Source organism: Uloborus diversus, chromosome 2 (assembly GCF_026930045.1).
Source record: "Uloborus diversus isolate 005 chromosome 2, Udiv.v.3.1, whole genome shotgun sequence".
NCBI classification, from domain to species: Eukaryota; Metazoa; Arthropoda; class Arachnida; order Araneae; family Uloboridae; genus Uloborus; species Uloborus diversus.
In genome coordinates this window covers 151362681-151389947 of record NC_072732.1, presented here as the reverse complement: position 1 = coordinate 151389947, position 27267 = coordinate 151362681, and the positions used below count along the sequence as shown (strand labels likewise).

The window sequence follows — 27267 nt, the reverse complement described above, 5'->3', positions numbered from 1 at the left end:
TTGAAAATAAATAGTTATACTACAAGTAGAATGCATTATTCTTCACTGATGAAACGAAATTTGTGTGTTGATACGAAAAAGCATCAAAAAGTTCTGGACCCTCACTTCGAGAAGAACTTACAAAGCATTCGGGTTGAATTAACAATAATTTTGTTTAATTCTCGAATATATATATATATATATATATATGTATATATTTTTCCAAATTACACCGTTTCAAACCTAGGAATAAATGTATAACAACATTTTTTCCAAGACAGAAAGCACATTAAAGCTATGTAGTTTATTTTTTCTCAAAATAATATTACAGAAAATGGTTTTCCTGGTTGAAAAAGAAAGGACAAAAATTCTTCGCGAAAAATAAATGAAAAGATATGAACTATTACCACAATAGTTCTTGTCCAGAAAAAGTATGAAATACCAGAAGAATAAAAAACACAATATTACTTTAAGAATTTAAATTTCAAATAGCTAAGGCGAATATTTGCTGCAGTGCAAATCTTGTAACAGCTGAATTCAAGGCACATTTATAAGTTAGCCAAAAGTTAGGGGCGCTCATCCCCCACCCAAGGGTAATGAAGCCCCCTTCACAAAAAAAAAAAAAAAAAAAAAGAGACAAAAAAAAAAACTTTGTAAAATCAACTCCCGCTAAAAATTTCAATGGCTCAGCCTGCGAAGGGCTAGGACGAAGTGGTAGGAAACCTTACGTATTAAATCGTTTATTTTGAGAGCTTGTAAATGAATCCTGTGAAGTTTCAATGGAAGATTATGTTATTTCAAGCTTTTAATCCGTAAAGCAATTACAGAAAAACAATTTTCAAAATATAATGTAACACATCGAGAGCTTTGAATACATATTCAGGTAAACACAGCAGTGGTGGCATGTGCTTAATAGTGCTTCAGTAGTGGCTACTTCAAGGTTAAAATTTGAAAAAATAGGATTCCCTGTTTCCCAATGGATTCAAACGTGCAGGAGGTAATTACCTTCTGCACGTTTGATGCACTTTTGAATCCATTGGGAGACCTGGAATCGTATCTTTTCAAATACAAACAATGAAGTGGCCACTACTAGTGTGTTTACCTTAAATAAAGATGCTTCAAATTTTGAAAGAGTGAAAATTATAGCTTTTGACTTTAGGAGAAAATTAGCCAATTACAGCCAGATTCGTGACAATGGTTACGCATCAGAAAGTCCTATGCTTGAACCCTGGAATTACATTCGTTGCTTTGAGAAATGAGGCGATGAACTAGTTGTGATTGCTTTGTCTAACTTTTAATCGAGCTGTCTGTTGACTTTTATTGGTTATTTCCAACTAGATACGTAGATAAAAGACAACCCCATTGAAAAACTTTCCAAAAAGCGGTTTCCCTCAAGGCGTGCAGCTCCAAAAAGTATTATTTAAAATAAGTTAGGCACGGTATGAAAGGAGGTAGACGAACTTAAAGCAGCTATTCAATCTGGTCAATTACATCAACGTAGAGAAGAATTGTTGAAAATAAATGCAAGGAAAAGAATTTTTATCAAAAGAAATACCGAAAATTTCAAATCTATATTATTTCATTGCAGGGAATTATTCCATCCCGCCGTAAGCATTGCAACGACCGCAAAAGAAAACAGCGTTTTCTTTTTCGATTAATATGCTATATAAAATGCAAGTACGTTCAACTGCTTATTCATTTTGTTAAATTAGATCACTTTTAAAGAAAAACATTGTCTAAAATTAATCATACCAAAGTGTAATGAAAATTTTATTTCTGAATTTATTTTATGATACACACACTATAACAAAAAAAAAAAAAAAAATCGAAGCATTAATAAGGAGTTGTCAGAATTAAACAAAATCTTACATACGTGAAGGCAACAATGATATAAGAAAGTCACTAAAAAATGAAAGCAAAATGATCATTTATTGCTGGGAAAATCCCAAATGAATGGGGTTTTAGTACAATGTTGAGCCATCTCTAACGTGAATGTTCGATGCGATACATTCGAGCATTGAGGCAGAGCAGTCTCGTACGATGTAATACGTCATCTCATACCGCAGTTACTGTAAACGAGCCCCTCAAACTCATAGGTGGCTAGAAGAGGAAGTTCCCTTGAAACCCTCGCTGTGTGTGACCGAGCATTGTCCTGTTAAAAATGACTCCTGGGAATCCTGCCATGAGTACCAACATATGTGACTGAAGCATTAATTACGTTTGTGTTACATGTTCAGTTACATGTTCTGGCACTCATTGCGGGGCTCCCAGGAATTATTTTTTATCAGCACAGTGCTCAGTCATACACAGCAAGGGTCTCAGGAGGCTTCTATTTCCACATTATCAACTTCTCTAGCCTGCGCGATGCCCAGATTTGTCACAAATTGAGCATATCTGGGCTCACTTGAGACGTTGAATTGGACAGCCTGTGAGTTTGATAGAACTAGATTCGCGTTCACAGTAACGGTGGAACAAGACGACGTAGGACATCGTACGAGACTGCTGTGCCTCAATGCTCGACTGTATCACCTCGTACATTCATGCTAGAGGTACCTCAACAGGATACTTAAACTTCTATTCGTTCGGAATTTTTCCAGTTTAATAAATAGTCATTTTGCTTTTATTTTGCAATCACTTTCTAATATCAATGTTGCCTACACGTGTGTGTTAAATTTCGTTTCATTCTGACTATTCCTGCTTGGTGCGTCGATTTTTTTTTTTTTTTTTTTGTAAAAGAGTGGAAATCTAAAATCATTGTCTTTGAATTGAATGAATAGTTTAAGTTGAAGATATTTTATTATTAATAAATACTGAAATTTGCAATATACAGGGTGTATCAAAAAGGATCATCTGATTTGGCATGTCTATATTTCGAACAGTAATAAACATATGCAATTACAAATTTTTTTGGATGAAAGGGAAACTGAAAAAGTTTCCATATGTCCTTCCATTTTCAAAGGTGTTCCATATGTCCACCTTTAGATATACGGCATATGTCTAAACGGTAGGCTTTACACAGACAACCTGTTTCTTGAAATTGTTCATACCATCGTCTAATGCTCTGTGATGTAGGAGGATCAACACCGTACTTATTACGAAAGTCACGCTGAACGGTTATTACAGACTCACACTGCGAAAAACGTAAAACACAAAATGCTTTTTGTGGTCCAGACGCCATTTTCACTAGAACTGAAGTGGGCGTTCACTCAAACGCGCTGCGTTACCTAGCGGGAACCATGTAAAACTTGAGAGTTTCCTCTTTCCAACAGTACGTAGTTGGCGCCTTTAGCTCGAAAAACAGAATAGTTATGATTTTTTGAAATCGGATGATTCTTTTTGGTACACCCTGTAGAATTAGGAAGTAGTAGAATCATATCATAGTTCTATTACATCATAGCGATAGTTTTAGGCACAGTGGCGACTCGAGCCTTGAAAAAGTGAGGGGGCCAGATCATGGGTGCACTCGTATCCTCCCCATATTTTTTTAATATTTAAACTTTCTTAAAATAATTATTTGTGTTAAATAGATAAAATTAAATTCATTTTAAACTCTAAATTATCATTATCGTATGCTAATTACTTGAAGGCAAAGAGTCAAGAAAGGAGCAAACGATCTAACCTTGTGCAAATGAAGGCTTCTTCCCTTACTGTATACTGTTTGTTTTACATAGCCTGAACATTCAAGCTATGTAAAATAAACAGCATACAGGTATGGCAATGATCTCTGCGAATAATGCTGTAAATATTGGGGTTTGATGCGTTGGTGTTGAGGGAAAAAAAAAGAACAGATAATCCGCGGCAGCGTATCATCCGTACCTCATTAATTTTACACTTGTTTCACAGATAATCCGCAGGTTATGCGCAGGAAAAGACTACAATCCATTTTTTTTTAATTTCAAGCACGTACGCACACAAAAAATAAGAGAAAATAAATAAAAATATAAATTACTGTCTGAAAATAGTAAGGGGGCCCAGGTACCCTCTGGCCCCTCCCACGAGCCGCCACTGTTTAAGCATCAAACATTTGGAAAGCCAGTTAACTTCCATTTTGTCCGTTATGTCCGATTTCTCCCACCGTCTTAGACTTAAAAAAAAAAAATGAAACAAAATAGCAAAACCGTGTATAAAAACCCCCCTTTGACCTTGCAGGCAGATCTTACATTCTACCTCAGAAGGTCATGCGTGACACCAGACGAAAACAAACCGTTATCAAATTACAAATGCGATTAAACACCTGAAAAGAAACAGAAGACCACGCATGTTTCCAAAACATCAATTGATCACTAATTTTCGTACAGACATTCATTGTCCGGCGAAAAAGAAACAATTGATAGATTGAAGAACGTGTGTTTTTAAGCCATGAAATCGTAACAGACAAATAAATTATACAAGTAAATTGAATGTTGAATGAATTTGTATTTTTTATGATTCTCATTGGATGCTAATAACGTAATTTGATTTTAGTTTGTTTTTGAGAAATGAACTCATTCATTATTCAAGTATTTAATTGTATGTTACTACATTTAATTGATTGATTAACGATCTCATTATTACTTACAGTCAGCTGACAGAAACCACGAAAGGAGGTTATGACTCTATTTTTACCAAAGGAAAAACATTTATACAATAGATAATGTGTAAAAAGTTTTTTTTTTTTTTTTGAGAATGGATCGAAGATTTTGCGCTGTGGAGAGTGAATTGTAGGACAATTAGATTATAATAAAAATGGGCTTCTGATGTTTCAAAATTGCATGGATTCCGATCGAAATAACAACCGCAAGAGAATGGCCGAAAACGCATCTAGACAGTCAAATTTGGTAGCGGAAGGTGAAAGTGGAAATGTAAGCTACCCCATGTCATTCCTTACTGACTTTACGAGGCAATAAACTTTAATTAAGAACACCAAGAGATGCCGGAGTAATGTCCCTCAAAGGCGCCGAGTTAAATTTATGGCCACTTTCAAAGATCTTATAAACGAGATTAGAACGGCAGCACTGTTGCTGATTCAATTATGCTGTGTGCGACATGAGTTTAGTTGGAGGTGAAAACTATCGAGTTCGTGTAAAGAGATACCCTGTTGTCATTCCAAGGGTGTCAATATTTTTCTTTGATTGAAGTATGTGCTTGCGACCGTCTTAGAGCTGTTTAAAAAGATTTTGGTCAGAGAAATCTGAATGTGTTGTTGGCTGTGAATAGTTGCCTACCCTATAAACGGGTCCTTTTGGCATATATGTACTGTGGAAATCGGACTTCACACCAAATTACGGTACAGTTGGAAAAGTGGAGCAGCGCACCCTAAGTTGCCAACCTAGCTGCCTCAAAACAACAACAACAACCACTCTGCAATTTAAAAGTTCATTGAGATTGTGAAGAGAAAACCGAATGGAATCACGAAAATATGCGCAAAATAGTTGATGATGACAGCAAAGTTGAAAAGTGAATGCAGCTACAAAACAGAATCCATCTTATTAAAGTTGATGGCCAAGAACATAGCAAAAAACAAAACAGATCCCATTTTATAAAAACTGTTAGAGAGATCAAAGCAGGAAACGAATTTCGCCGTGAAGCAGTATTAATTGTGCAGAAGTTGATGGAGAACAACACATTACACAAAAAGGAATCTGGCCACCTTTTGGCCATTTGTCTTTAACAAAGCTGATGAAGCAGACATCGCAGAAGAATGAATGCAACCAGAGAACAGCATCTGTCTTTATTAAAACTGAAGGGCAGAGCATAGCAGAAAAGTTACTACGGTAACAAAACAGAATCCAATTTTATTAAAGCAGATGAAAAGAGCGTAGCAGGAAACGAATGCTGTGGCCATGCTGCCCCAAAACAGAAGTATGTTTATTTAAGTTGATGGATACAGCATAGCCGGTAAATTGATAAATACAGCATAGGTGAAAAAATGAATGCGGCCACAAAACAGAATGTACGAGCATGTTCATTAAAGCTGCTGGAAAGGGCACAGCAGAAAAATGAAAGCATCTACAAAACAGCATTCCATATCTTCAATAAATTTGTTGAAGAGGGCGTAACTGAAAAATGAACGCTGCCATAAAACATCTATCTTCATTGAAGTTACAGAGAACATAGCCGGAAAATGAATGCGGCCACAAAACGGTGTTCCCATAGGTTATATTCCATATACGCCGTATACAGTGAAACCTGTGTAAGTTGACCACCTGCGGTGCACTACTTTAGTGGTCAACTTAAACAGGTGGTGAACTTACAGAGGTTGATATATATGATGAGGGCTAATTCCGTGCCTGAAAAAAGCGGTCAACTTAGACAGGTGATCAACTTCACAGGTTTTACTGTACTCTCAAATATTTTTAGACGTATAGCGTATACCCTCAAGCTTCAAAAATTTTCATATTATGACATATTATGTATATGATCGCATACACATGTTGTTCGTAATGGTTTACTGGGAGTATACCCTCAGAAAAATTTATGGGAATATGACTGAACTTATGTTTATTGAAGTTGATATGTAAAACAAAACTTTAAAGCATGAGAAATTTTTTAAACTTTTACAAAAGTTGTTTCAAAACTTCTACCCTAAGAACTCAATTGATAGAAGTAAGGGAGAGTTGAAAGACTTCTTTGATCGTGTTATAATAAAGGGAAGATCAAAGAATCACGTTATCATGAATGTCCTTTGACAACATATTTCGCCGAAGATCCCAAGAAAAGAAGTTGATTTTCGTGTTGCATCATCCAAGTTGGATCCCAAATGACAAGATTCTGTTCACGAGAAGCTAGCAATAAATAATACTTTTTCCGCCTTTAGTTCAAAGAAGAATATGACTGTCACATTGAGAAGGATTTTCCACTCCAACCAAATCGCAAGGCGATCAAGAAAAAATGGAGAAAGTATGCCGAAACCTAAACAGCGTGAAGAGTGAAAACGATCACGAAAGCTTCGTACAATATGGTTGAACTCACGAGTAGAATTTTACAATGACATAAGCCGTTGTTTCATTGAGAAAGTACGCCAGCTCACCAGAACTGAATTTGATGCAACAATAGTGGTTCTTCGTGACAAGTTAAACTACTACCTAAGCTCAATTCCACGGTGTCTTTCATTTTCGCGATTTTCAATAACTTACACAGATTCATTCTTTTCTGAAGTATAAGCATTGATTTTATAATGTTGAATTAGTAAATTTAATTGTTTCATTTCTTACACGCACGCGCGCGCACACACACACACACACACACAAAGAGCTGCACACGATTTTTTAAAAATTTATAATACCGCTGTAATAGCCAGAATGGGGTCATTCCCAAAATTTTAGAAGTATTCTTTTCTGAAAGAGCGGGATTAAAAACATAGGATCTGACCATTTTTTAAATAATTTGTTTAAGTTTAATATTTTTAAAAAATTACTTTAATCGGTGCGCTTTCATTGTTTACGCTTCTGCCGATGACATCACGAATGATAAAATGTCATTCACAGAGAAAAATATTTAATTTGCATCTTTACTTACGTGTATTGGCAGCGATATGGTTGATAGCAAGCGTAGAGCGCAATATTTGGTTCGCTTCTTGATTATCATAACGTGAAAACGCAGTAAAAAGATGCGCCAAAGTGCATCATTTGTGACGTCATCAAGATCACGCCTTGTTTGAAAAATCGGACATTTAAAAAAAATAATTAAAAAATAATTGTTGGGAAAATAAAAGTATTTTCTGCGTCCTTATTTTTTTTTTGCTTATTCTATCAATTTTAGTGACTAAAAGTAGTACTTTTTACTGAAGGAAACAACCCCACTCTTAACTTTTAGCATTAACCTTTTTTCTTTTTTTTGTCTGGCAACGACCAAAGAGTGAACCATTTTTTCTTCTTCTTCGTTTAAGAAATTAAAACGATGACCAAAATTATATAATCTTCCTGCATAAAATTAAGAGCTTTTCGTATAGTACGGTATACTTACATTCCTTATTTATCTATTTTGTCTATTTCGTTGTGAAGTTTTATACTGGAAGGAGTTTTTGTAGAGATTCAGTTTTACTACTTTTTGTGTGTAAATTCTTGCTCAGAATTTCCTCTTAAAAATAAAAGCACTGACAGCTTGAGAGAATGAATGAGCAATCTTGTCCAAAAGGTAAGCTTATGCTTTCATTAAAAGATTTTTGTTTTAAAATTATGTGTATTAGCCGCTGAAAATGTATGTTTGAAATAATTTGAAAAGTAACCTAAACGAGGGAATGAAACGCAACTAATGCTGCAAATTCGAAGATCGCGGAAAGTAGGCTGGATTGTTGGATAATGTACTGTAAGCAGGACTTAACTTACATGGGCTCTCAAATCTTGTGTTTCTTTTCAATGTTATGTGAATCTTTACCTGTTAGACAATATTTAGACAATTTACGCATGAAAATAAATTCTGAAAACTATGTCAGAAGAGGACAGAAGAATAGGTCTAACTGGAGAGCAAAATTAGGAAAATTCTGTAGCATTGACATGTAGCAGTAATGTCATTAGAGGCCACTGTTTTAAGATAGTGGCAACTTTCTTTTAAAAGTAGAAGTGATAAATTTAAAATTTACAATATTTTTTTCTGTTAAAATTTACAAGAATAAAAAACTTTATTAAAAAAAAAAATCCGAAGATAATAAAGTTTCTTCTCTTCTGCTGCTACAAATTAAGCTTCGATTATAATCCACTTCAAGCTACATGGAAAATGCTTGATATTTAAAAGCTTTTTACAATTCGCAACTCCAGCGCTTGAATACGCTACCTTGCGGTGATTTACAAAACTGCCGAAAAAACTAAAACATTGCCACGTTGCGTTCCATATGTGTCTGTTGACGTAAACACAGGCAGTTTGTCAGGAGTATTTATTAACGCATTCAATGTGTCTTAGATTGCTTTCGGCAACAGAAATTGTTTGTCGTCCCTTAATGGTATTCTCGATCTTCTCAAAATAATATTAGTTTTGATTATTTCCCTCTAAAAAGTGTGATGATTGTCGTAAATGGCGAAAGAGAAGAAAACTCTGGGTTAACAAACTTCGCATTTGCTCTGTTCGATGCATTTTTCTTTTCTTTTCTTTTCTTTTTTCTTTCTTTCTTTTTTTTTTTTTTGAAAGAGGATAACGGTATACGAGGTAAGTTTTTTTTAAATTGTTTTGTATGAATTTGTAAGAATATGGTTTTTTTTAATCTTAAGTTCGAAAGAAGGATTTAATAACATTAGCATAAAAATTAGAGCTTTCATCTCCGCCTAGTTTAAAAATAATTAATTTAACCAACCTTTTACTGAAACATTTAGTTGGAATGAGCAGTAGGCAAAATATTTTCTTGAATATATTATCGTAGAACGAAATGAAAAATGTTTAACGCTGAGAATTTTCCTCGCCAAAATAGTGGGATTATAGTTTAGGGTTATAGTTTTAGTATTGTGCGAGAAGAACATTTAGCGAGATTTCGCAAGTCAGTTAAACCATATTTACTTTTTATCATGAGTGGAATAAAATGGTAGAAAGATTACAGAATTCGATAAGTTTAAAGAAATAATGTTAGATCAATTGAAAAGAAAATTCCGTAAGAGAAATTCGTGAGAATGTTGTTGATGATTTGCATGGCATGACATAATTAAATCATAACGCAGAAATTAGAAAATTCGGTAATTTGAGAAAAATAACTCTGCTACAAATGCAAAACAATTCGCGCTAAAGAAGTATCATCTTCTTTTGATAATAATTCGTAATGTCATATTAAATTTTCTAGCATTAATTGTTATTCTTGTCAGGCCACAATTATTATTTAGTTTTATCAAGAACTGATAAATATCGAATTCAACGTCGTGTAAACGGCTGCTTAGAACTACGAACTACGTAATTTGCATAAATTTTTGACGTTTAGTAATGCTTCTTGAATTCTCATTTCTTTCTACGTGGGCCAGAACATCCACAAGACTTTTAAAATTAATTTGAAAAGAATAAAGCGAAAAAAATTATGCATACGAACAAAATTTACTGGGCTTATTAGCATTTTCTTCGTTACCACGTGCGTTTGTTTTACCTTTTTCGTCCGCCATTAGAAAGTGGCTACAGTGCCCCCTATAGTTCGTTGGAGTTGCGAATATGCAGGTTGCGTTACTTACCTGAAATACTAATGAAAATGTGTTTAAATTTTTGATGTATGGCTTTCAACTATCAAATTCAACAAAACTGAAACAAAAACAATGATGCTGAGATATGTTTTAAAAACATAACAAATGTGTTTAAAAAACTTTAAAAAAAAAGCATTAAACACATCCATCTAGCATCCAGCGAAAAGCATCCAGCCCGTGGCATTGATTTTGACATCTTGAATTCAAATTTTGTTTTCCGCACAATCACAAATTGCGTTGGGACCCTACTCTTTACTACTGAAATTGATGCAGAGGCTGGATATTTAAAGCTGGATGCTAGCTGCTGTATGCTGGATGTCATGTGCTGGATTCTTGATGTTGCGTGCTTGTCAAAAGAGAGGGTCGGGAAAAATAAAGTCGATTCCAGGGGACATGGACGAGGGCGAGAAATCGGAGGAGTGACCGCCGCCGACTCTGCCACTGTCCAGGAGAAGCACCCGCTCGCGGAGGCCGGCAGACCTCAAAAAGGAGAGGTCATCCAAAAGGTCCAGTGAAAGCAATAAGTAATCGTGACAGCTCAAAAAAAGAAAAAAAAAAGAATGAGGGTGATAGAAGATTTTGCTGCTAAGCTCAGAACACACATGTTTTCGAACAAACTAATTTACACTCTCAATCGAATGGGATATCATATTTTTAAAAAAATTTAAGACTTTAAGTAGTGATTGACAGATGAATTTTAATTAACATTTAGCCTATTTAGTCATCCTGTGGCTTATGGCGATGGCTAATTTGGATATTTAGATCTGACACACTTCTTTTGTTAGAAACTAAGCGCTGACTCTAAACTTGAAAAATTAAGGTCAAATAGTTGAAACTGACATTATTATAAAATCACGTAAGTATTCATTCTTTAGTTTAGAAGTATCAACAAGTCAACCAAAAATTTATTCTTGCAGTTCTCCTGAACATGTAGTTTATGATATTTGACATGAAAGTGAAGATTTAATATTTGATAAAATTACCATGAGACGTAATTGACTGTTTTTAGGCGAAAATAGGCTTCAACTGTATAAAATTAATTGCTTAATACCAATTTATACGTTTTGAAAAGACCTTCCGTTCTATAAGAACTTTCTCCCCAACGAATTACGCTTCAGAACAATACGTTGTAACAGGAATACATAATAACGTAATATTAACGGAATAAAATATGACATTCCAAATGGAACAGGAACAGACGTTTTATCTCATTCAACCTTGAACGAACTAAAAGGCATATTCTATTCTTTTGAAAAATTGATGGCCTCGGGTTCGTAACAATTGTGTAATTTAATTACTTTGTCGCAAATCAAAGCATTTTCTTTTTTGTTGAACCACATTTTCGAGAAGCATTTTCGTTTGCGTGGCGTTTTGTTTTACACACACATTATAATTGGAGATATGTAATGGTATTCCTCTTCATTATTTAAATCTTCAATAGGACTGCTGATGTTTCTTAGTCAAATAGAAGCTTTGGGAAATAAGATAGTTTAGTTGAAACTGGATGGAGGAACACGATTATTTATTTACTTATCTTGGTCAATAGATGCTTTTAGAAGATTGTTTAGATACTTCAGCTTTGGAGAATAAGATTATTTATGTATTTCTTGTATGAATAAGCATAACGAAATAATATTATCTGTGTTTCTATGTCAGCGGATACCTGTACTGCCGTGCTAAGCACAGATGTGGTATCTGCACATTTTATCAAAATTGAGTTATTGTCACCAGGTGGTCGTTAGTACTTTAATTTACCTGAATCTCAAGTTTTTTTGGCGATTTGTGAAAGCGAAATATTAAAAAAAAGCTTTAAGAAAAAAGTCGTAACTGCAAATTTGCTTAGTTCGCTAAGGCAATTCGAACGTAAATGACAAATACTAAGCCTTTAAAGTGGTATCTGCGCAGTTACCACTTTTTTCCTTAGTAATTTGTAGATACGACTTACATACCTTAGTAAAGCAGCATATTTAATAACGTAGCAGTTTATTGTAACACAGAATATTAAAATTAGTTTACCGTTGAATAATTGATACAGGTTGATAATAAAAACTGATACAACTTTGCATAATTATTAAAAAAAATATTCAGCCTTTTCTATTTAAATGTTTATTTAAAATGCAAATTCTAAAAATGAAATGCATGTAAAATATTCATATCTAATTCTTTCATGCAAAAAAAAAAAAAAAAAAAAAAAAAACGCATTTCATTCTACGGCCAGTAATATTTTTATTTAAGTATCGTCTGCTGTCAAAATTATCTTCATGCTCGGTAAAAATGAATCTAGAAAATAAATCATTCGCAACTCCAACGAACTATAGGGGGCACTGCAGTCACTGTCTAATGGCGGAATTGAAAACTAAAACAAACGCATGTGGTAACGAAGAAAATGGTAAAAGTGTTGTGATTTTTGTTCGTATGTATGATTTTTTCGCTTTATTCGTTTGAAAAGATTTTTCAAAGTCTTTTGGTTATTCTGACCCATATAGAAAGAGATTAGAAACCAAAAAGTATTACGAAAGTAAACAATTAATGCAGAACACACAGTAAGTTGTTCTGAAGCAGCCATTTTCACGATGTTGAATTCGGAATTCATAAATTTTTGGTTCGCTTCGAACGGCATTTTCATTTTGTACCGTTTTTTCTATACATTAGTACATATTAAGTTCAGTTTCGTGACATTTCCAGCATTTGTTGACATTTTTGTCACATAGTGCACATACGTGGCAGACTGTCAAGAGTAACGAAACCAAAAAGTATTACGAAAGTAAACAATTAATGCAGAACACACAGTAAGTTGTTCTGAAGCAGCCATTTTCACGATGTTGAATTCGGAACACTAGATAATTTATTTCTATGACTATATGATTGGATATCCAAAGAAATCATGCATTTAATTCATTCGTCATGGAAATGATTTACCCGATATGCGAAATCTTGTCAAGATACATTATTCTTTCACATAATTTTAAAACCATACCCCTATAAACAGATTTTTGGCGAACTTTTATTTTTTATTGTTCAAATTCTTAACGTTCTTTCTGGATTTTTCAATCTGTTCTGCGATAAATATTTTCAAGAAAATTTATTTGCATACTGTCTATTTCAGTAGGATACTGTAGTAACAAAGGTTATTTAAATCATTTATGTAGAATTAGGTTAAGTAAAAGTGTCCAGTCAATGTTGTTAAGTTCGTTTTTTTTTCATCGAATTGAAAAACTGATATTTATTCAAATTCACTCAGAACAAAATAAATAAAATGTGTACTCACAGTTTATATATGGTGGTAGTTTTCTTTTCAGTTGATTGACCATTATTTCTTTTTACTTATCGAATTCTGTAATCTTACCATCATTTTATTCCACTCATGATAAAAATTAAAAATGGTTTAACTAAAAACGCGAAAACTCGCCAAGGCTACTTTGCTTGCACAATACTAAAACTACTATAACCCTAAACAAATTTGGCGAAACCTTTCAGCTGAGAATAAAAGGAATAAAGTAAATTCTTTCTCGGTTAAACATTTTTCATTTTGTTCTACGATAATAAATTCAAGAAAATATTTTGCATACTGTCCATTCCAACTAAATGCTGCTGTAAAATATGATTAGTTTAATTAATTTAAGATTAAAAAAAACTCATATTCTTACAAATTCATACAAAACAATAAAAAATTTTACCTGGTATAACGTTATCCAATTTTGTTAATCCAGAGTTTTCTTGTTTACGCTTCCACCATTTAATACTTTTTTGAAAGAAATAAGGAAAACTAACATTATTTTGAGAAGCTCGAGAATACTACTAAGGGACGAATTAATTTCTGTAGCTGAAAGCAAACTAAGACACATCGATTGCGTTAATAAATACTCAGAACAAACTGCCTGTGTTTACGTCAACAGACACACGTGATGCGCAACGTGGCAATGTTTTAGGTGCAGACGCAGTTTTATAAATCACCGCAAGGTAGCGTATTCGAGCGCTGGAGTTCCGAATTATAAAAACACATTCTTTGAATATAAAAAACAGAAAATTGTTATGAATCACAGTTTTAACTGTCCAGAGTTTTGAAAATGGTATCTTTCAGAAGGTAGATTCTGTTAGATTTGTATTAACAAAATAAAGCGAAACAGCCAAGTCCAAAGAAAGCAGATGTTTTCAGTATTATTTAATGATACATTGAGCACGTTTCACTAAGCTATTTTTGTCGTACCTGTGCAGATACCCCTAAAAATGCCTAGTAATTGTCACTTACGGTGAAAATAGCTTAGTATATAAAAAGGTTTTTAAAAGAAAATTTGTCGTAACTACATTTATTAATTTTAAATTATGATTTTTACAAAAATACACTTTTACGGTTTTTAGATAAGTTATTTACGAAACAACTACCGCAAGTTGAGCATTTAACTAAGTCATAAATCAAAGAAACGAGTTGTAAAACTTTAATCATCAATTTCTCATTTTGAGCTCTACTGCAGATACCACATCTGTGCTTAGTACGGCAGTGTAGGGTTAGTGAAATGCTCTTTCCTGGTGAATAAAGTATTTGAAGATTACAAATCGTCATTGGTGTTGTCACTTTTAGCGCTGAACATAAGCTTTGTTACTCTTCCATAATTAGAAACTAATTCAAAAGGGAAGAAAGTGAATTGACAGGGAAACGGATTGAACATCCATTTTCCTTGAAATTAATTTTCGAATAAGAATATTATGCAACGAGTTTTTCGAAAATTGTGATTGAGAGAGAATTCAAAAACGAGTTTTTAAAATGTTTCTTGTTTGAGAGCATTGATTTCTTAGTAGCAGGAAAGTAGAAAATAGTAGGCTAACCCAGAACCTGGTTACTGAATAGGCCAACTAGGCCATGGCAGTGGCCTAGGGCCCCTATTTTTTAAGGGTCCTAGACGTGGCTAAAATTGTTTTCGCCACTGACTAAAAGTGTCAAGTTTGACAGCATGGGTGCCCCAAAAAATGTCTTGGCCTTGCCTCTCTTTTCTCTTCATCGAGCCCTGGTCAGACCTCTGAAATTTTGCTTTCGTGACTTACAATGGTGTTTCTTTTGTGTTACATTTTATTCATCTGTTACCACTTTCCTACTAAAATGTTTTCTAATATAATATAAGTGTCAAAAAGTCTTTTTTGAGATATTGACGAATATTGAAATGTCGGAAGAGAAATGCTTCATGGGGGACTATTTTAGGAACTTGTTTGCAAAAATGATACAATTTACACATTTCACAAAATTACAGATTTCGGGGTTAATTGCTAGTGATTTGTAGAATTTTAGTTGAAATATACTTCTGGTTAAAAATATAATGATCCTTTTTAAACAAAGAGAATCCGGAAGATATATACTACTCTCTCTTAATAACAGTAGTGGTTTCTTGTAGTTGTTCTGATAACAAAAGTAAAGTTTTTTGCAGGGAAAAAAGTTTTTTTTTTTTTTTTTTTTTTTGAATGTTTACCTGCAAAATTTCACGTTTTTTTTTTTTTTTTTTTTTGATAGAACCAACTATCAAAACGACATCGATCACCCAGAAACAAAAGCCGTGTCACACAGTTCCCTCCTTCTCGTGGGAACCAGCGAGAAAAGAAGGATAAAAATAGAACTCAGTTTTCCATACTCTCAGAAACCATTCCATTGAATCATCTGGTCACTTCACACCACGGAATACGTGCTTGTCTCAGCAGCAATCAACAACCATCCGTCCAGAACACTGATCACTAGTCCAACTAAACTGGACTTTTCCGTCTCTCATCTCACGCTCTCTTCCGCTTCCGAAAGGAAGGAAAGGGATGGAGTTTGTGTTTCTCCCTTCCGTTCTCCCCCCTCCCCTTCCCCCCTCTCCTAAACTCTCAGCACGCGCCAATCCCGCCAGAGAACAGCTGCGCGGGCAAGCAGCTGTCGCACACTCAATAGGTTTCGCTTTCCGGAGCGGTAACTAGCTACTCGTGCTCCCAAAAGTAGATTGAATGCTCATAATAGTAACGAAATATGCCCCCAACATTTCCCGTTTCTTTCTGATGAACATACAATTGAACCGTATCATATGCGTTCATAGGTGAATTTTAGGGGAGGTTACTTAATGGACACAGGGGCTGCTACAAGGGGAGGATCAGGGGGGCTATGATCCCCCCCCCCCCCTCTTTAACCATCGACAATATCATCCATCCACAATGTGTTCAAATACTTCATGAATAAAATGTAAACGATTTCAGAAATGTTTTCAATTAATTAATTAGTTTTAAAAGTAAATATTTAAAGTACTACTTCCTTTCATTGCTTATGAAGTTAAGGAGAAACTTTTTTGCCCAACTATGTGCCTTATTCCTTTCCAATTTGATGCTTTTTATTGACACCCAAGGAATTTCAGAAATTTTCCGTAGCCAAAACCCTTATTCTTCAGTGTCCCCCCCCCCGTACCTCCGTTAAAATGGTAGTCTGTATCTGCCCCTGACTAGGTATGCGACTCATTAAAACGAAATTAACGAATAAATCGTGCGAATTAAGTTTCATAAAATTCCAGAAACATTACCCAATCAAATATTATATGTGAAATACCGAAGTTGTAACTTTTTACTGTGACAGTATTTTAAAATTATGAATAGATTTTGTTACATATTTAATAGTTTTACTACAAACATTAAGCAAATTTTTTTTTTTTTTTTTTTTTTTAATTATTTTTTTTATTGTTTAAAAAACACAACATGCAGTCTGTTGAAGTTAAAAAAAATGGATTTTTGCGGTACGTTTTGTATGTTTAGGCTTACATTCATTGAAATGTGATGCAATGTAAATGCCATATTCAGAATTCTGCCTATTTTAAACTACGCCGAAACATCTGCCCTTTAATTCTTTGTCTTAGTTTGATAGAAAATAAACTGATACCGTTGTACTAGGCAGAGGTATCCGGAGAGGCCTATGAAGGTTATCTCATTCAACTTTTCGTGCCCAGTAGGATAGAAACTTTAAATCATCCCAAAGGGAACTGGAAAAAAGACCTTTGTTTTAGATTTTCTTGATATTTTCGATTAGAATTTCAATCTCTCATTTGCACTTCTGTTACATAATAAAAAGACTAAAAAGACGATCTAAACTTTTTAGTTGTTTAACTACAAAAAAAAAAACTTTATTTGACTTAAAATCCGAACAAAATATGAATGACGTAATTTTAAAAAATTTCCTATTGACAGAGATGAGGTAGGAAAATGTTTGATAAAAAATAAAGTATTTTCAAAATTTTCGTGTATCCGAAGAAATAATGAACTATATTTTAACGATATGAACTTATACTTCGGATTTGATCTCGTTCCCTTTTTTGAAGTAAGCACAAAATACAGGCTAATAAACAATTTTGTGGAAAATTTTAAAAAGAAAAAAAAATAGTAATTGAAATTTATGCGAACAAATACGAAAACGCATATCTTTTTTTTTTTTTTCGATTCAGTAAATATTTTCTTAATACTAAAAATTAAATTAAGTTCGAAGAATAACTGTAACCTAACTTGGGAACTTAAAAACCTCGAACACAACACATTTAGATTTAATTTCCTTTTTAAGCTGTCAATAGGTGTTTTTCCGTTGAAACTCAAAAAATAAACCAGTATTTTAAAATGAAAAATTGTTATAAGGTTTCTGCTATTTTTTTTTTTTTTATTTTGAAAATAATTTTGACAGCATTTTAAATAACGATTGAACAGTTGGAAACATTTCGTTTAAAATTACTATACATGAAAAATATTGAAGCCGAAAATTACATTCAATCATTAATATGAAATGTTACCCACATTTGAACCCTATGGCAGAGGGAAATTTTTCAGACTTCGAAAGAAATATTTTAAAATCGAAATTCATGTCCCATACAAAAATTCAAACAAGTTATAAAGAGAAAGAGAGAGAGAGAGTTCCCCCCCCCCCTTTTTTTTCAATCTCTTTGAATTGAAATTTGTCAAAAAATATTATCAATATGTTTTTATAAAATATAAGGCTCAATCATAACTCCAAATAATTCAAGTATAATTCTTACACGAATCATTAAAGGAAATTCTTACCTAATAATTCCAAGAAGAAAAGTAAAATTATCCAATCCCGATGAGAACAGATTAAAATTCGATTTTCACACACATGGCTTTTCACGAGAAAATTTCACATGCAGCATTCAGAAATCACGAGAACTAATTTACTCTCGATGAAATCGAACGATCATCACTCAACAACATCCCCTCTCCGAATCATCAGTTGGCGGGATGTGACGGATCCACGCGTTTTCATCCCTTCTGTCATGCCCCAAACAACGGACTGGAGCGTGCGCACACCTCAACGCCCGAGCGCTATTCACTGGCAACGGTACTTAGCCGAAAGAAGAAAAAATGAGCGGGGTTCCGTTCTTTTTTTTATCGGATGAGGTGTGTACCCCAGGCTTCGAAAGCGCACACTTTTCTAAGTTTATAACCGTCTCCAGGCAGTGCCTTAGGATGAAGAAGGTAGTTGTCATGGAAACAGGTTAAACTGTTTCTTGCGAAGGGGTGATATTATGCGAAAAAGAATGTCAAGTTTAGATGATTCGATTTGTTTGGTTTGCTGGAGCTGAGAGGTGAGCGTTGCACGCTCAGGCCGATTTTGCTTTGTTGACACTGTGAACGATTTACGTGCTCAGGTTGAAAAACAAACAAGCGAGTAGTTTGATGACATTTGTTTTCCTCCTTATGTGGGTTTATATTTGAACGAAAAGAAAAAAAAACACTAATCAGCTGTTTTCCTTTTAATACACATAGTTAGAGAGGAAACAGACAATTTAACTTGTTAAGTGCTAACATTAGAAACTACGGCGCTTTTTTTTTTTCATTGCTCATTTGTTTACTTTTTTTAAGCACTGGCAATTAGTTTCTTGATCTGTCTGTTATGCAATTATCATGGTTAGCTACAAAGAGTGGTTTTGTTGGCTCAAGAGTCACAATGAATTGTGCTGAAAAACAACTTGTTAAAGGTTAAAAAGCATTAATTTCGCATTTTTATACTTAATATATCAAAGAAGATACAAAAAATCTAAAATTGTCAAAAAGGGGGAAATCGAAAATGTTGAACAAATTTGCCAATGTTACAGAAGTAGAAAGCTCTTAACTTTCGAAGAAAGTAAAAATATTTTGCAGAAAGGCATAAACTGAAAAATTCTGAAGAATGAGTAAAGGCATCAAGAAACCAAGAACAAATAAACATAAAGATACTAAAACGAATAAAATACACGAATAAAAAAACATGGATAAATTTTGGATGAGGAATCTATAGTGGGAAATTCTTAAAATATCAGTGATCCGCAACCACTTGACGTATCACGATAGGATGCTGGGTGTTCCACGGTGCAGAGATAATAAATGAGATAATTTATAAATTCAGGTAATAAGTTTACGCAATTAATATGACTGGATAAGAAATAGTGTTAATGTGGTTTAGTTGGATGCAAAATGATCAAGTTTAATTATTAATTAATTTATATACCCACATAAAAATCAATCACATAGACATTAATGAAAAATAAATGACATTAGGCTTTGTCAAAAACTTATTGTAGTTACGTTTAAATACTCTCTACACTAATTAGAAAATGTGTGCATCGTTATTTCATGCAATTCTTGCTTGAATTTAAAGACGATGAATTTTGAAATTGGTTAATGACACATTATGATATCGTTAAAGAGGAAAACAAAGGATCATTCTCCTCCGCGCATAATATGTGGTTGCTTTCTTGATAACACTTCTGTTGGGGATAAGCCTTTAAAAAAATGCTTCCATGAAAATTTATTCTGAAGATACTAATTTGTTACAAACTATGCAATGGTTCTTTAATACCTTTGGAATAAGAAATAAAGTCTCATTTCAACATAAAACTTCAAAGCCACATCCCAGAAATAAAACCATTGGGAAATTTTGCATTTTCTCAAACTACGTAAATGGATACAATAAAATTGCTTGAGATGTATTTTTAACTATGCAGAGCAGAGCAGAACTTAGTTTTTCTATTTTGAATATATACCATGAATATATATATACATATGTATATATTCCATGATGTATAGATTTCCTTGTATATATATATATATATATATATATATATATATATATATATATATATAGAGAGAGAGAGAGAGAGAGAGAGAGAGAGAGAGAGAGAGAGAGAAAGAGAGAGAGAGAGAGAGATCTAATATTTTCTCAAAATAAGCGGGAAAAACGAAAAGGACTTAAAAAAAAAAAATAATAATAAAATTGATTTTTTAAGATCAAATGTGGTGGAGAAGTTGAAGGAAACAATAAGCAAAGTTTGACATCGTAAAATGCAGAAAGACATTTTGCAAAACCTTGTAGATTCCATACATGAAAAAATGGCTGTTGCAATCGCAAGAAAAAAAAAAAAAAAGAAAAAGAAAAACACATTGAATGCTTTTCGATTTAATTACGCACATTTTTGTCTTTCCTGTTCCACGTTTTTTTTTTTTTTTTTTTCTTAATTTCATTTTACACAAGCGGTACCAAAATTTATTTTAATTTCCAATAACCTAAACATTTTTTTTTTCTATTTTTCGCAACATTTATATTTTTTCAATAACTTAACCATATCTTGTCTTTAAACTAATTTAACATTTTAACATTTAGAAGAAAAAAAAAAACAGTTGCAGATTTTCTTTCCTTTCTCTCTTCAGCCTTGCCAGTAGTGTACAAATATTTTTCACTCGACGACTTATTAAGTAAAATAAAAGTTGGATCCCATAAAATACCGAAAGAAGTTTTTCATAATCTTGTGGATTCCATACATAAAAGAGTGGCTGCTGTGATCAAAGCCAGAGGTAATCAAAATCACATTGAATGCTTTTAGAGATTCAATTACACTCATTAATTATCATTTCTACTCGGAACTTGATTTTTTTTAAATTTCATTTTATTCCGGTGGTACTAAAACGGATATCATTCTCCAATAACCTGGTTTTTTAAAGTAATTAATTAGTTAATTTATTTATTTTTCCATATTCTATTTTCCATAGAATGTACATTTGTTCAATACCTTAATCATATCTTGTCTTTAAAGAAATTTGACACAATGACATTAAAAAAAAAAAAACAGTTGCAGATTTTCTTTCCTTTCTCTCTCTCTCTCTCTTTTAATTTCTTCAATCAATATTTGATTTCTCAAATTTGTAAGACGTTTCGCCAGTAGTGTACAAATATATTATCTAGCTCGGCGCCTTTTTAAATAAAATAAATAAACCAAGCTATTAAAAAAGGTGACTAAATCCATGTAGTAAGTGATATCTAAGTTCACTTTTGATACTGCCATTAAGAGACGCCAATCAGAAACTGGTGCTAAAAATGGTCCACTAACAAAGATACAACCGCATACTAAGCATAATGAGCTGACCACGAAGCACTTATTCGGAAAGTGGAACGACACCTGGTACGAAAGGCGAGGTAGATAGTTAGAGATTGGAGAGGATTTTAATTATATATATATATACGGTTTTTCACGTAATGAGACTTGTTTTGAATGAACTAGCCGCAGAAGCTCTGTTTGCATTTCCAGAACCCACCATTGTTTGGTGACCTAGTCTAGGATCTTTGCTACCGTGAAAGACTTCATTCACGATTTTTGCATTTTTCGAACATGTAACCGAGTCAATTAGTAAGGGAATTGCTTCGTTCACTGTATCGCAGGATATGGTATATTAAAGCGAAGTGGGGGGAATATCCATTAATCTTATAAATTAGTGATTTTGTTTCAAAATGGGGGTAATAAATGTTATACAAAGGAACAGTTTAACAAAATAAGTTAAGTAATGTGAGAAAAATGGATACAATTAATAAATTCTAGTTTGTTGGGAAACGCATTTATTTATTTTCCCCCTTCTTCAACAAGTTTTTTTAATTTGATTTTTACATAACAGTCTCAGCTTTTGTTAATTTTTGTTTGGAAATCATCAATGTATTTTTAACGCGATACAGTTAAATTAAATTCCAAGTACGATCATTTGCGATCGTTTCTGTTAACTCAAATGCATTACACTCCACCACTATTCCTTTCCAAATAATTTCGTGTTGCAAGCGAGAAATTCGTTTTTGAACTAAAATTCGTTGCTCGAGAAAAACTCGCGTTATAGCCTTTTCGCGTAAGTCAAATCGCGTTGTAGCGGGAGTCGACAGTAACTGGTATAAATAAAAGCTTAGCTTGCATTACTAAAATATCCATAAAACAAATTTGCATTTTCATAGAACAAATAAGAAATATAAAATGAAATCATTAAGTTAGAATGATAAATAAACCACCTCATATTTTTGGATGTAGTACAAATGAATTTGCGCTCTCGACATGATACCATTCAAAAGGGCGGCAGTACATACGTTTTGATCAGTGGTGCACAATGTACAGCGAATGGGCCAAATCCGGCCCGCGAAGCTAATCCGTGATGTCCGTTGTTTTGTTCAATATTTCAAATCAAAAAACATGATTGATGGAAATGTCACAAGTTAGAAATCAAATATTACTGGTTAAAATTTTTTTTCCCTTTTCATTATTTTCCCATCTTAATAAGAAAAAAAAAATAAATATTTTGAAATTTTTATGTGACAATTTTCATAGTGTTCTGGCCCAAGAGGATCGTTTTAATATGAGGCGCGGCCCTCGCAGCCTCGCAGGTTGTAAAACGTTGAGCTTCACTGGTTTAGATTGATTCTGGGCGCCAGATTTTAGTAATACAGTCAAGCCCGCTTAATGGAACAGCCAATTTGCCACGAAAAATTATTCTAAGAAGCGGGATATTCCATTATCCGGAATCAAAATTACGAACTACAACGGTTTGGGGTTTAGAAAATGTATTACATTGAGCGGGATATTCTTTTAACCGATATTCTAATAAGCGGGCTAGACTGTACGCAACTACAAATGAGGCAGTGATAACCAAAGGGATGTAAGTGCCAAAGTTAAAATTTTGGAGAAAAGCAGTGCAAAGGTCGGTAAATAAATCCTCTTTTTTGGGGTGAAAGATAGTACTAGTAGCCCTGGTAGGTGCTGTTATACAGCATGATTTGGAAAAACTTTTCAATGAAAGCCTACCTAGAATGTTATCTTTATAAGCGTTTTACTCAAACTTGAAAATATCCACTTACATCCCTTTGCATCTCACTGCCTCAAATGTTTTAATTTCTTAATCAACATCCTTCTTTCACAAACATTGAAAATGTGTGTGAGTGTGTGTGTGGTTTTTTTTTTTTTACTACGAGCAGACATTGTTTTGGAAAATTAAATGTACCGAAACAAAATTTAAATTTTACAGAAGTTGGTAATCCTAACTCATTAGCCAAAATTTGCGAAAACTTTAAATACATAAAAAAAGAAAAAAAAAAAAAACATAAACAGAAAGTGATATATTATCGAGTTCAGCATTTCTCAACCTTTTTGACCAGCGAACTGGTCAAAGTTTATGAAAATATTTCGTGTACCGCTGAACGTTTTATATTCCTTAGTCTTTTCCTTTTCTTTTCCATAAAACTGAAAAAAAAAAAAAACTTTAATGGGCACTAAAGAGCTATTACGTAGTTAATTGTGATATTTTTGTTATGATTATCTCACTACGATACTTAAATACAATTGCATAGAAATAAATAAACTTTTGAAAAATATACCACACTATAATGAAATAACAAAATTAACGTAAAAATCGTAACAAAAATATTACTATAACAAATATTTCATAACAAATATTTTTAAAACCATACCAAACAAGAATAGTGCTGTTTCACGTGAATGCTGGAAAGAATTCTGTTCAAGAGAAGAAAAGTCGTTCTATGTGTGAATGGTTATTTCAAGGGCACTTTGTAAGTAAAAGCGTAAGGTAAATACCGTTTCTAAATTTCCTCAAACACATTTCTGTTTGGACATTGACTCAACAGCCATAAATGTCCGTATAAACCAAAAAGAATTGAGAAATAATTGTTTTCCGCATTGCTAAGAAAAAAAAGTGAATGAATTCTCACTAAAACTAAATTTAAACTTTTATGAAATTTAAAATCACAAAATTCAAAAATTTACATTCATTTTCACAAAATTTAAACTAAAAAATGATACATAATTAACTGATTATGTTGTGAGAAACATAGCTACATACTTTGCTGTAGCACGTTACAAAACCGGAAGTCATTCCAATCTCTGTAAGAATCACAACATGTAGATAGAGTGTCTCCCACTTTTCGCCCGACACGAAATTTCCTCCCCCCCCCCCGTTTTTCAGTTTCAACCTGATCTTCTGATATTTTTAGGGAGGAGGGGGGCTTGTGAAATTTCAAATGTCGGCGAAAAGTAGAGTAGTTATGCAAATCTGATCAATTTCTGGTGAACTCGTATTAGATAACTGCCAAATCTGATGTTCTTAAGCATCAAACCATCCACACGTTTATTATAGGTAAATTTTGTAATTAAATCAAATATTAAATATTTTGGGTGCCTCAAAAAATTGTAAGGTGAATGCTTCGTGAAAACATTGGGTGTACCCTTTGAATGAATTTCATTTAATTTTAAATCAGAATTTTAAATTGTTGTTTTTATACTTTTCAGAGAATTTCTGCTCAATACCCGTCAGTATAAGCGAAAAGAATGACAGAGCAACATTGAAAAACCAAAGCGCGCGTGAGAGAGGGGGGGGGGGGGTACAACTTATCCTCAAATTATAAGATGGTGAAATGCTGAGCTTCTTCAATGAGTCAAACTCTCGGCAAATAATTCGTAATGGTGTATTAAGACGTGATTTTTACACTGATTTTACAAATTCTATAAACTTTGACAATTAATTCATACTTTTTTTTTCAGATTTCTCAAAATCTATGAACGAATGTAGAACTTTACCACAATCTGAATGGTATGTCTTAAATTTCGTTTTTCTGTTATTTTCCGATTGATATAACCCTCCTCCCAAATGCCTGTTCAAATATGGATTCTTTCAGTCCATGACTGATCGAGTAATAACCATTTGGAGCACTGGCTCCTTAGTTTATATTCGTTTTCCTTTAAATATTTACCGATTTGGGTGCCTTACAGAAAATAAAAGGTTTGTTTTCCCTCATGATAAACATTGATTTGGTTTACTTCTCATGATCACATTTTTGGTTTTCTTACAAAAACATTGACGCTAAATCACTCAAGATTTTTAATTTTCTTAAAACTTTTCCCCAACATTTTGAATACAAAGAAAAATTGAATTACACATTTGTAAGAGGCAAAAATATGAAGAACTAGTAAAAACTGATTTTCATAATAAATCCCACGGGAAAACAATTAACCGATATTTGTAAAAACAAAATTAGGTTTAATGTATTTCTAGAGTTGAAAATACAATCCTTATTCTCTTCACAGTTCAAATAAAAATACAAAAAAAATATAGTAATTTATTTTTGGAGAAATATTTGTAATTCAAAACTACAATAATATTTTCAGAAAGAAGGAAACGTCAGAAATTTCCTACAGTTACACTGGATGTTTCTTGTCATTTGAAACACATCAGTGAATAAAGGATTAAAACAGAGATAACAGGCCTTTTTACGTAATGTCGTAAATCAAACTAATATCTTATGACATTAATGAAAAAGTTTGAACTTTCCTTCACGCACTGAAAAGATGAATGAATAAAAAAAAATCTCAGATCTATCCGGAGACGTTAAGTTTCCTAAACGCAGGAGTAATCTTTATGTTTAAGAATTTCATTTTGCATATATGAACAGAAAATTTGGATTTTGTAAAGTTTCAATTTGAATTAATTTCGCTCCGAATAAATACTGTGTGAATTTCCCTTGATACCTTTGACTACAATTGTAATTTTAAGAAAGAATTATTATTTTAAATGGGTATTTTTGTTCAACTGGAACTTTATTTAAAGGTTTTTTTATTATTTTTAATTTTAATTTTTGAGGATATTTTTTGCTGTTTTCTAAGATTTCTTCCTTATTTCTAGGGCAGTTTTTGCTGATTTTTCATATTTTTCAGGGTGTGTTTTGGAATTTTTCGGAAGCAGTCTAATTATCACTAATCTACGATGCAAATTATTCATCGCTCATTATGGTGAACATTGAATGAACATATTTCTTTATACTTGGTAGTTTTGTAAAAATTATACTATTATGCATGTTTTGATCTTATATTCTATAAAAAAGCAGCTAATTCATGCAAAAGAAGTTTTGCTTCTTAGTGTTTCAACTTGGCGGAACTTCTTAATGTTCTCGCTGACCAGAATACATAAAATTTCAAAACATTTCATTATTTTCTGAATAACATGGTAAAAGGAAAACAAATACTTGATAATTATTTTATTAAACGTATGTTTTTTAGAAACCAATTTTTGAATATTTCGCACCAAATTTGAGACATCGTACTTTTCGATTTGTAAATTGATCAAAACAGCTTTAGGTTGGGTACCACTTGAGCAATAATAAATCCAAAGGTCGCCTGATTAGCGGGCAAATGTGAACTTATTACATTCGAAACATTTAGTACTATATTTTCTCCTTTTCATTATGCAAACAAAAGGAAAGTTGATAACTTAAAAGACGGAAGTTTGTTTTCAAGCCTTCAATGCACTTACTTATGCTCGAAATAAGCTACTGAAAAAGAAAGTGCAGCAAACAAAGGTGCATCCATTGCAAAGCATACAAAAAGTAGATGGAATAATTGCATCTTGTGTTAACATCACACATTTAACACTTCATTAAGTGAAATATTTTGTTGTGTTTAAATAAATCTAATCTCGTGTATTCATGAATAGCATTGAAATGAGTGTTTGTACAAGATCAGTATCATTGATGGATAAACAGAAAGTTAGTTTTATCGTTTGTAGCAAGTAAAAACTAGAACTATCCACAAATAGCACATTTTGAATGTGAAAAAAATATTATGATATGACAGTTCTTCAACTTGTAAAATGCATTTATAATGAACTCTTAGTGTTTGAAAATACTTGGTGTGCGTTGCGTTGATTGTTAAAAAAAAAAAAAAAAAAAAAGAATTTCGTTTTGCTTCTGTTTTTGCCATATGCACATTAAGAAACATAAGAAGCTACAGATCTGCATAATTCCCACTAAGGTGTCTTGATTACCCACCGACTAACCACTTAATGCATTTTTATTTGGCTTAAGAGGTTG

At 33.0% G+C, this 27267-nt stretch overlaps 1 protein-coding gene across 2 annotated transcripts in view; it reads right to left on the bottom strand.

Annotated features, from left to right (window-relative positions):
* Nucleotides 1-27267, bottom strand: part of LOC129216083 (uncharacterized) — an 84030-nt gene that overhangs the window by 28611 nt on the left and 28152 nt on the right. The window contains exon 1 of one of the 2 annotated variants that reach the window (XM_054850232.1): nt 23860-23883. The exons of the other annotated variant lie outside the window; for it this stretch is intronic. The gene's annotated coding sequence lies outside the window, so the exon portion shown is untranslated. Of the gene's footprint in view, nt 1-23859; nt 23884-27267 lie in introns of those variants that run through there. 2 annotated transcript variants of the gene reach the window in all.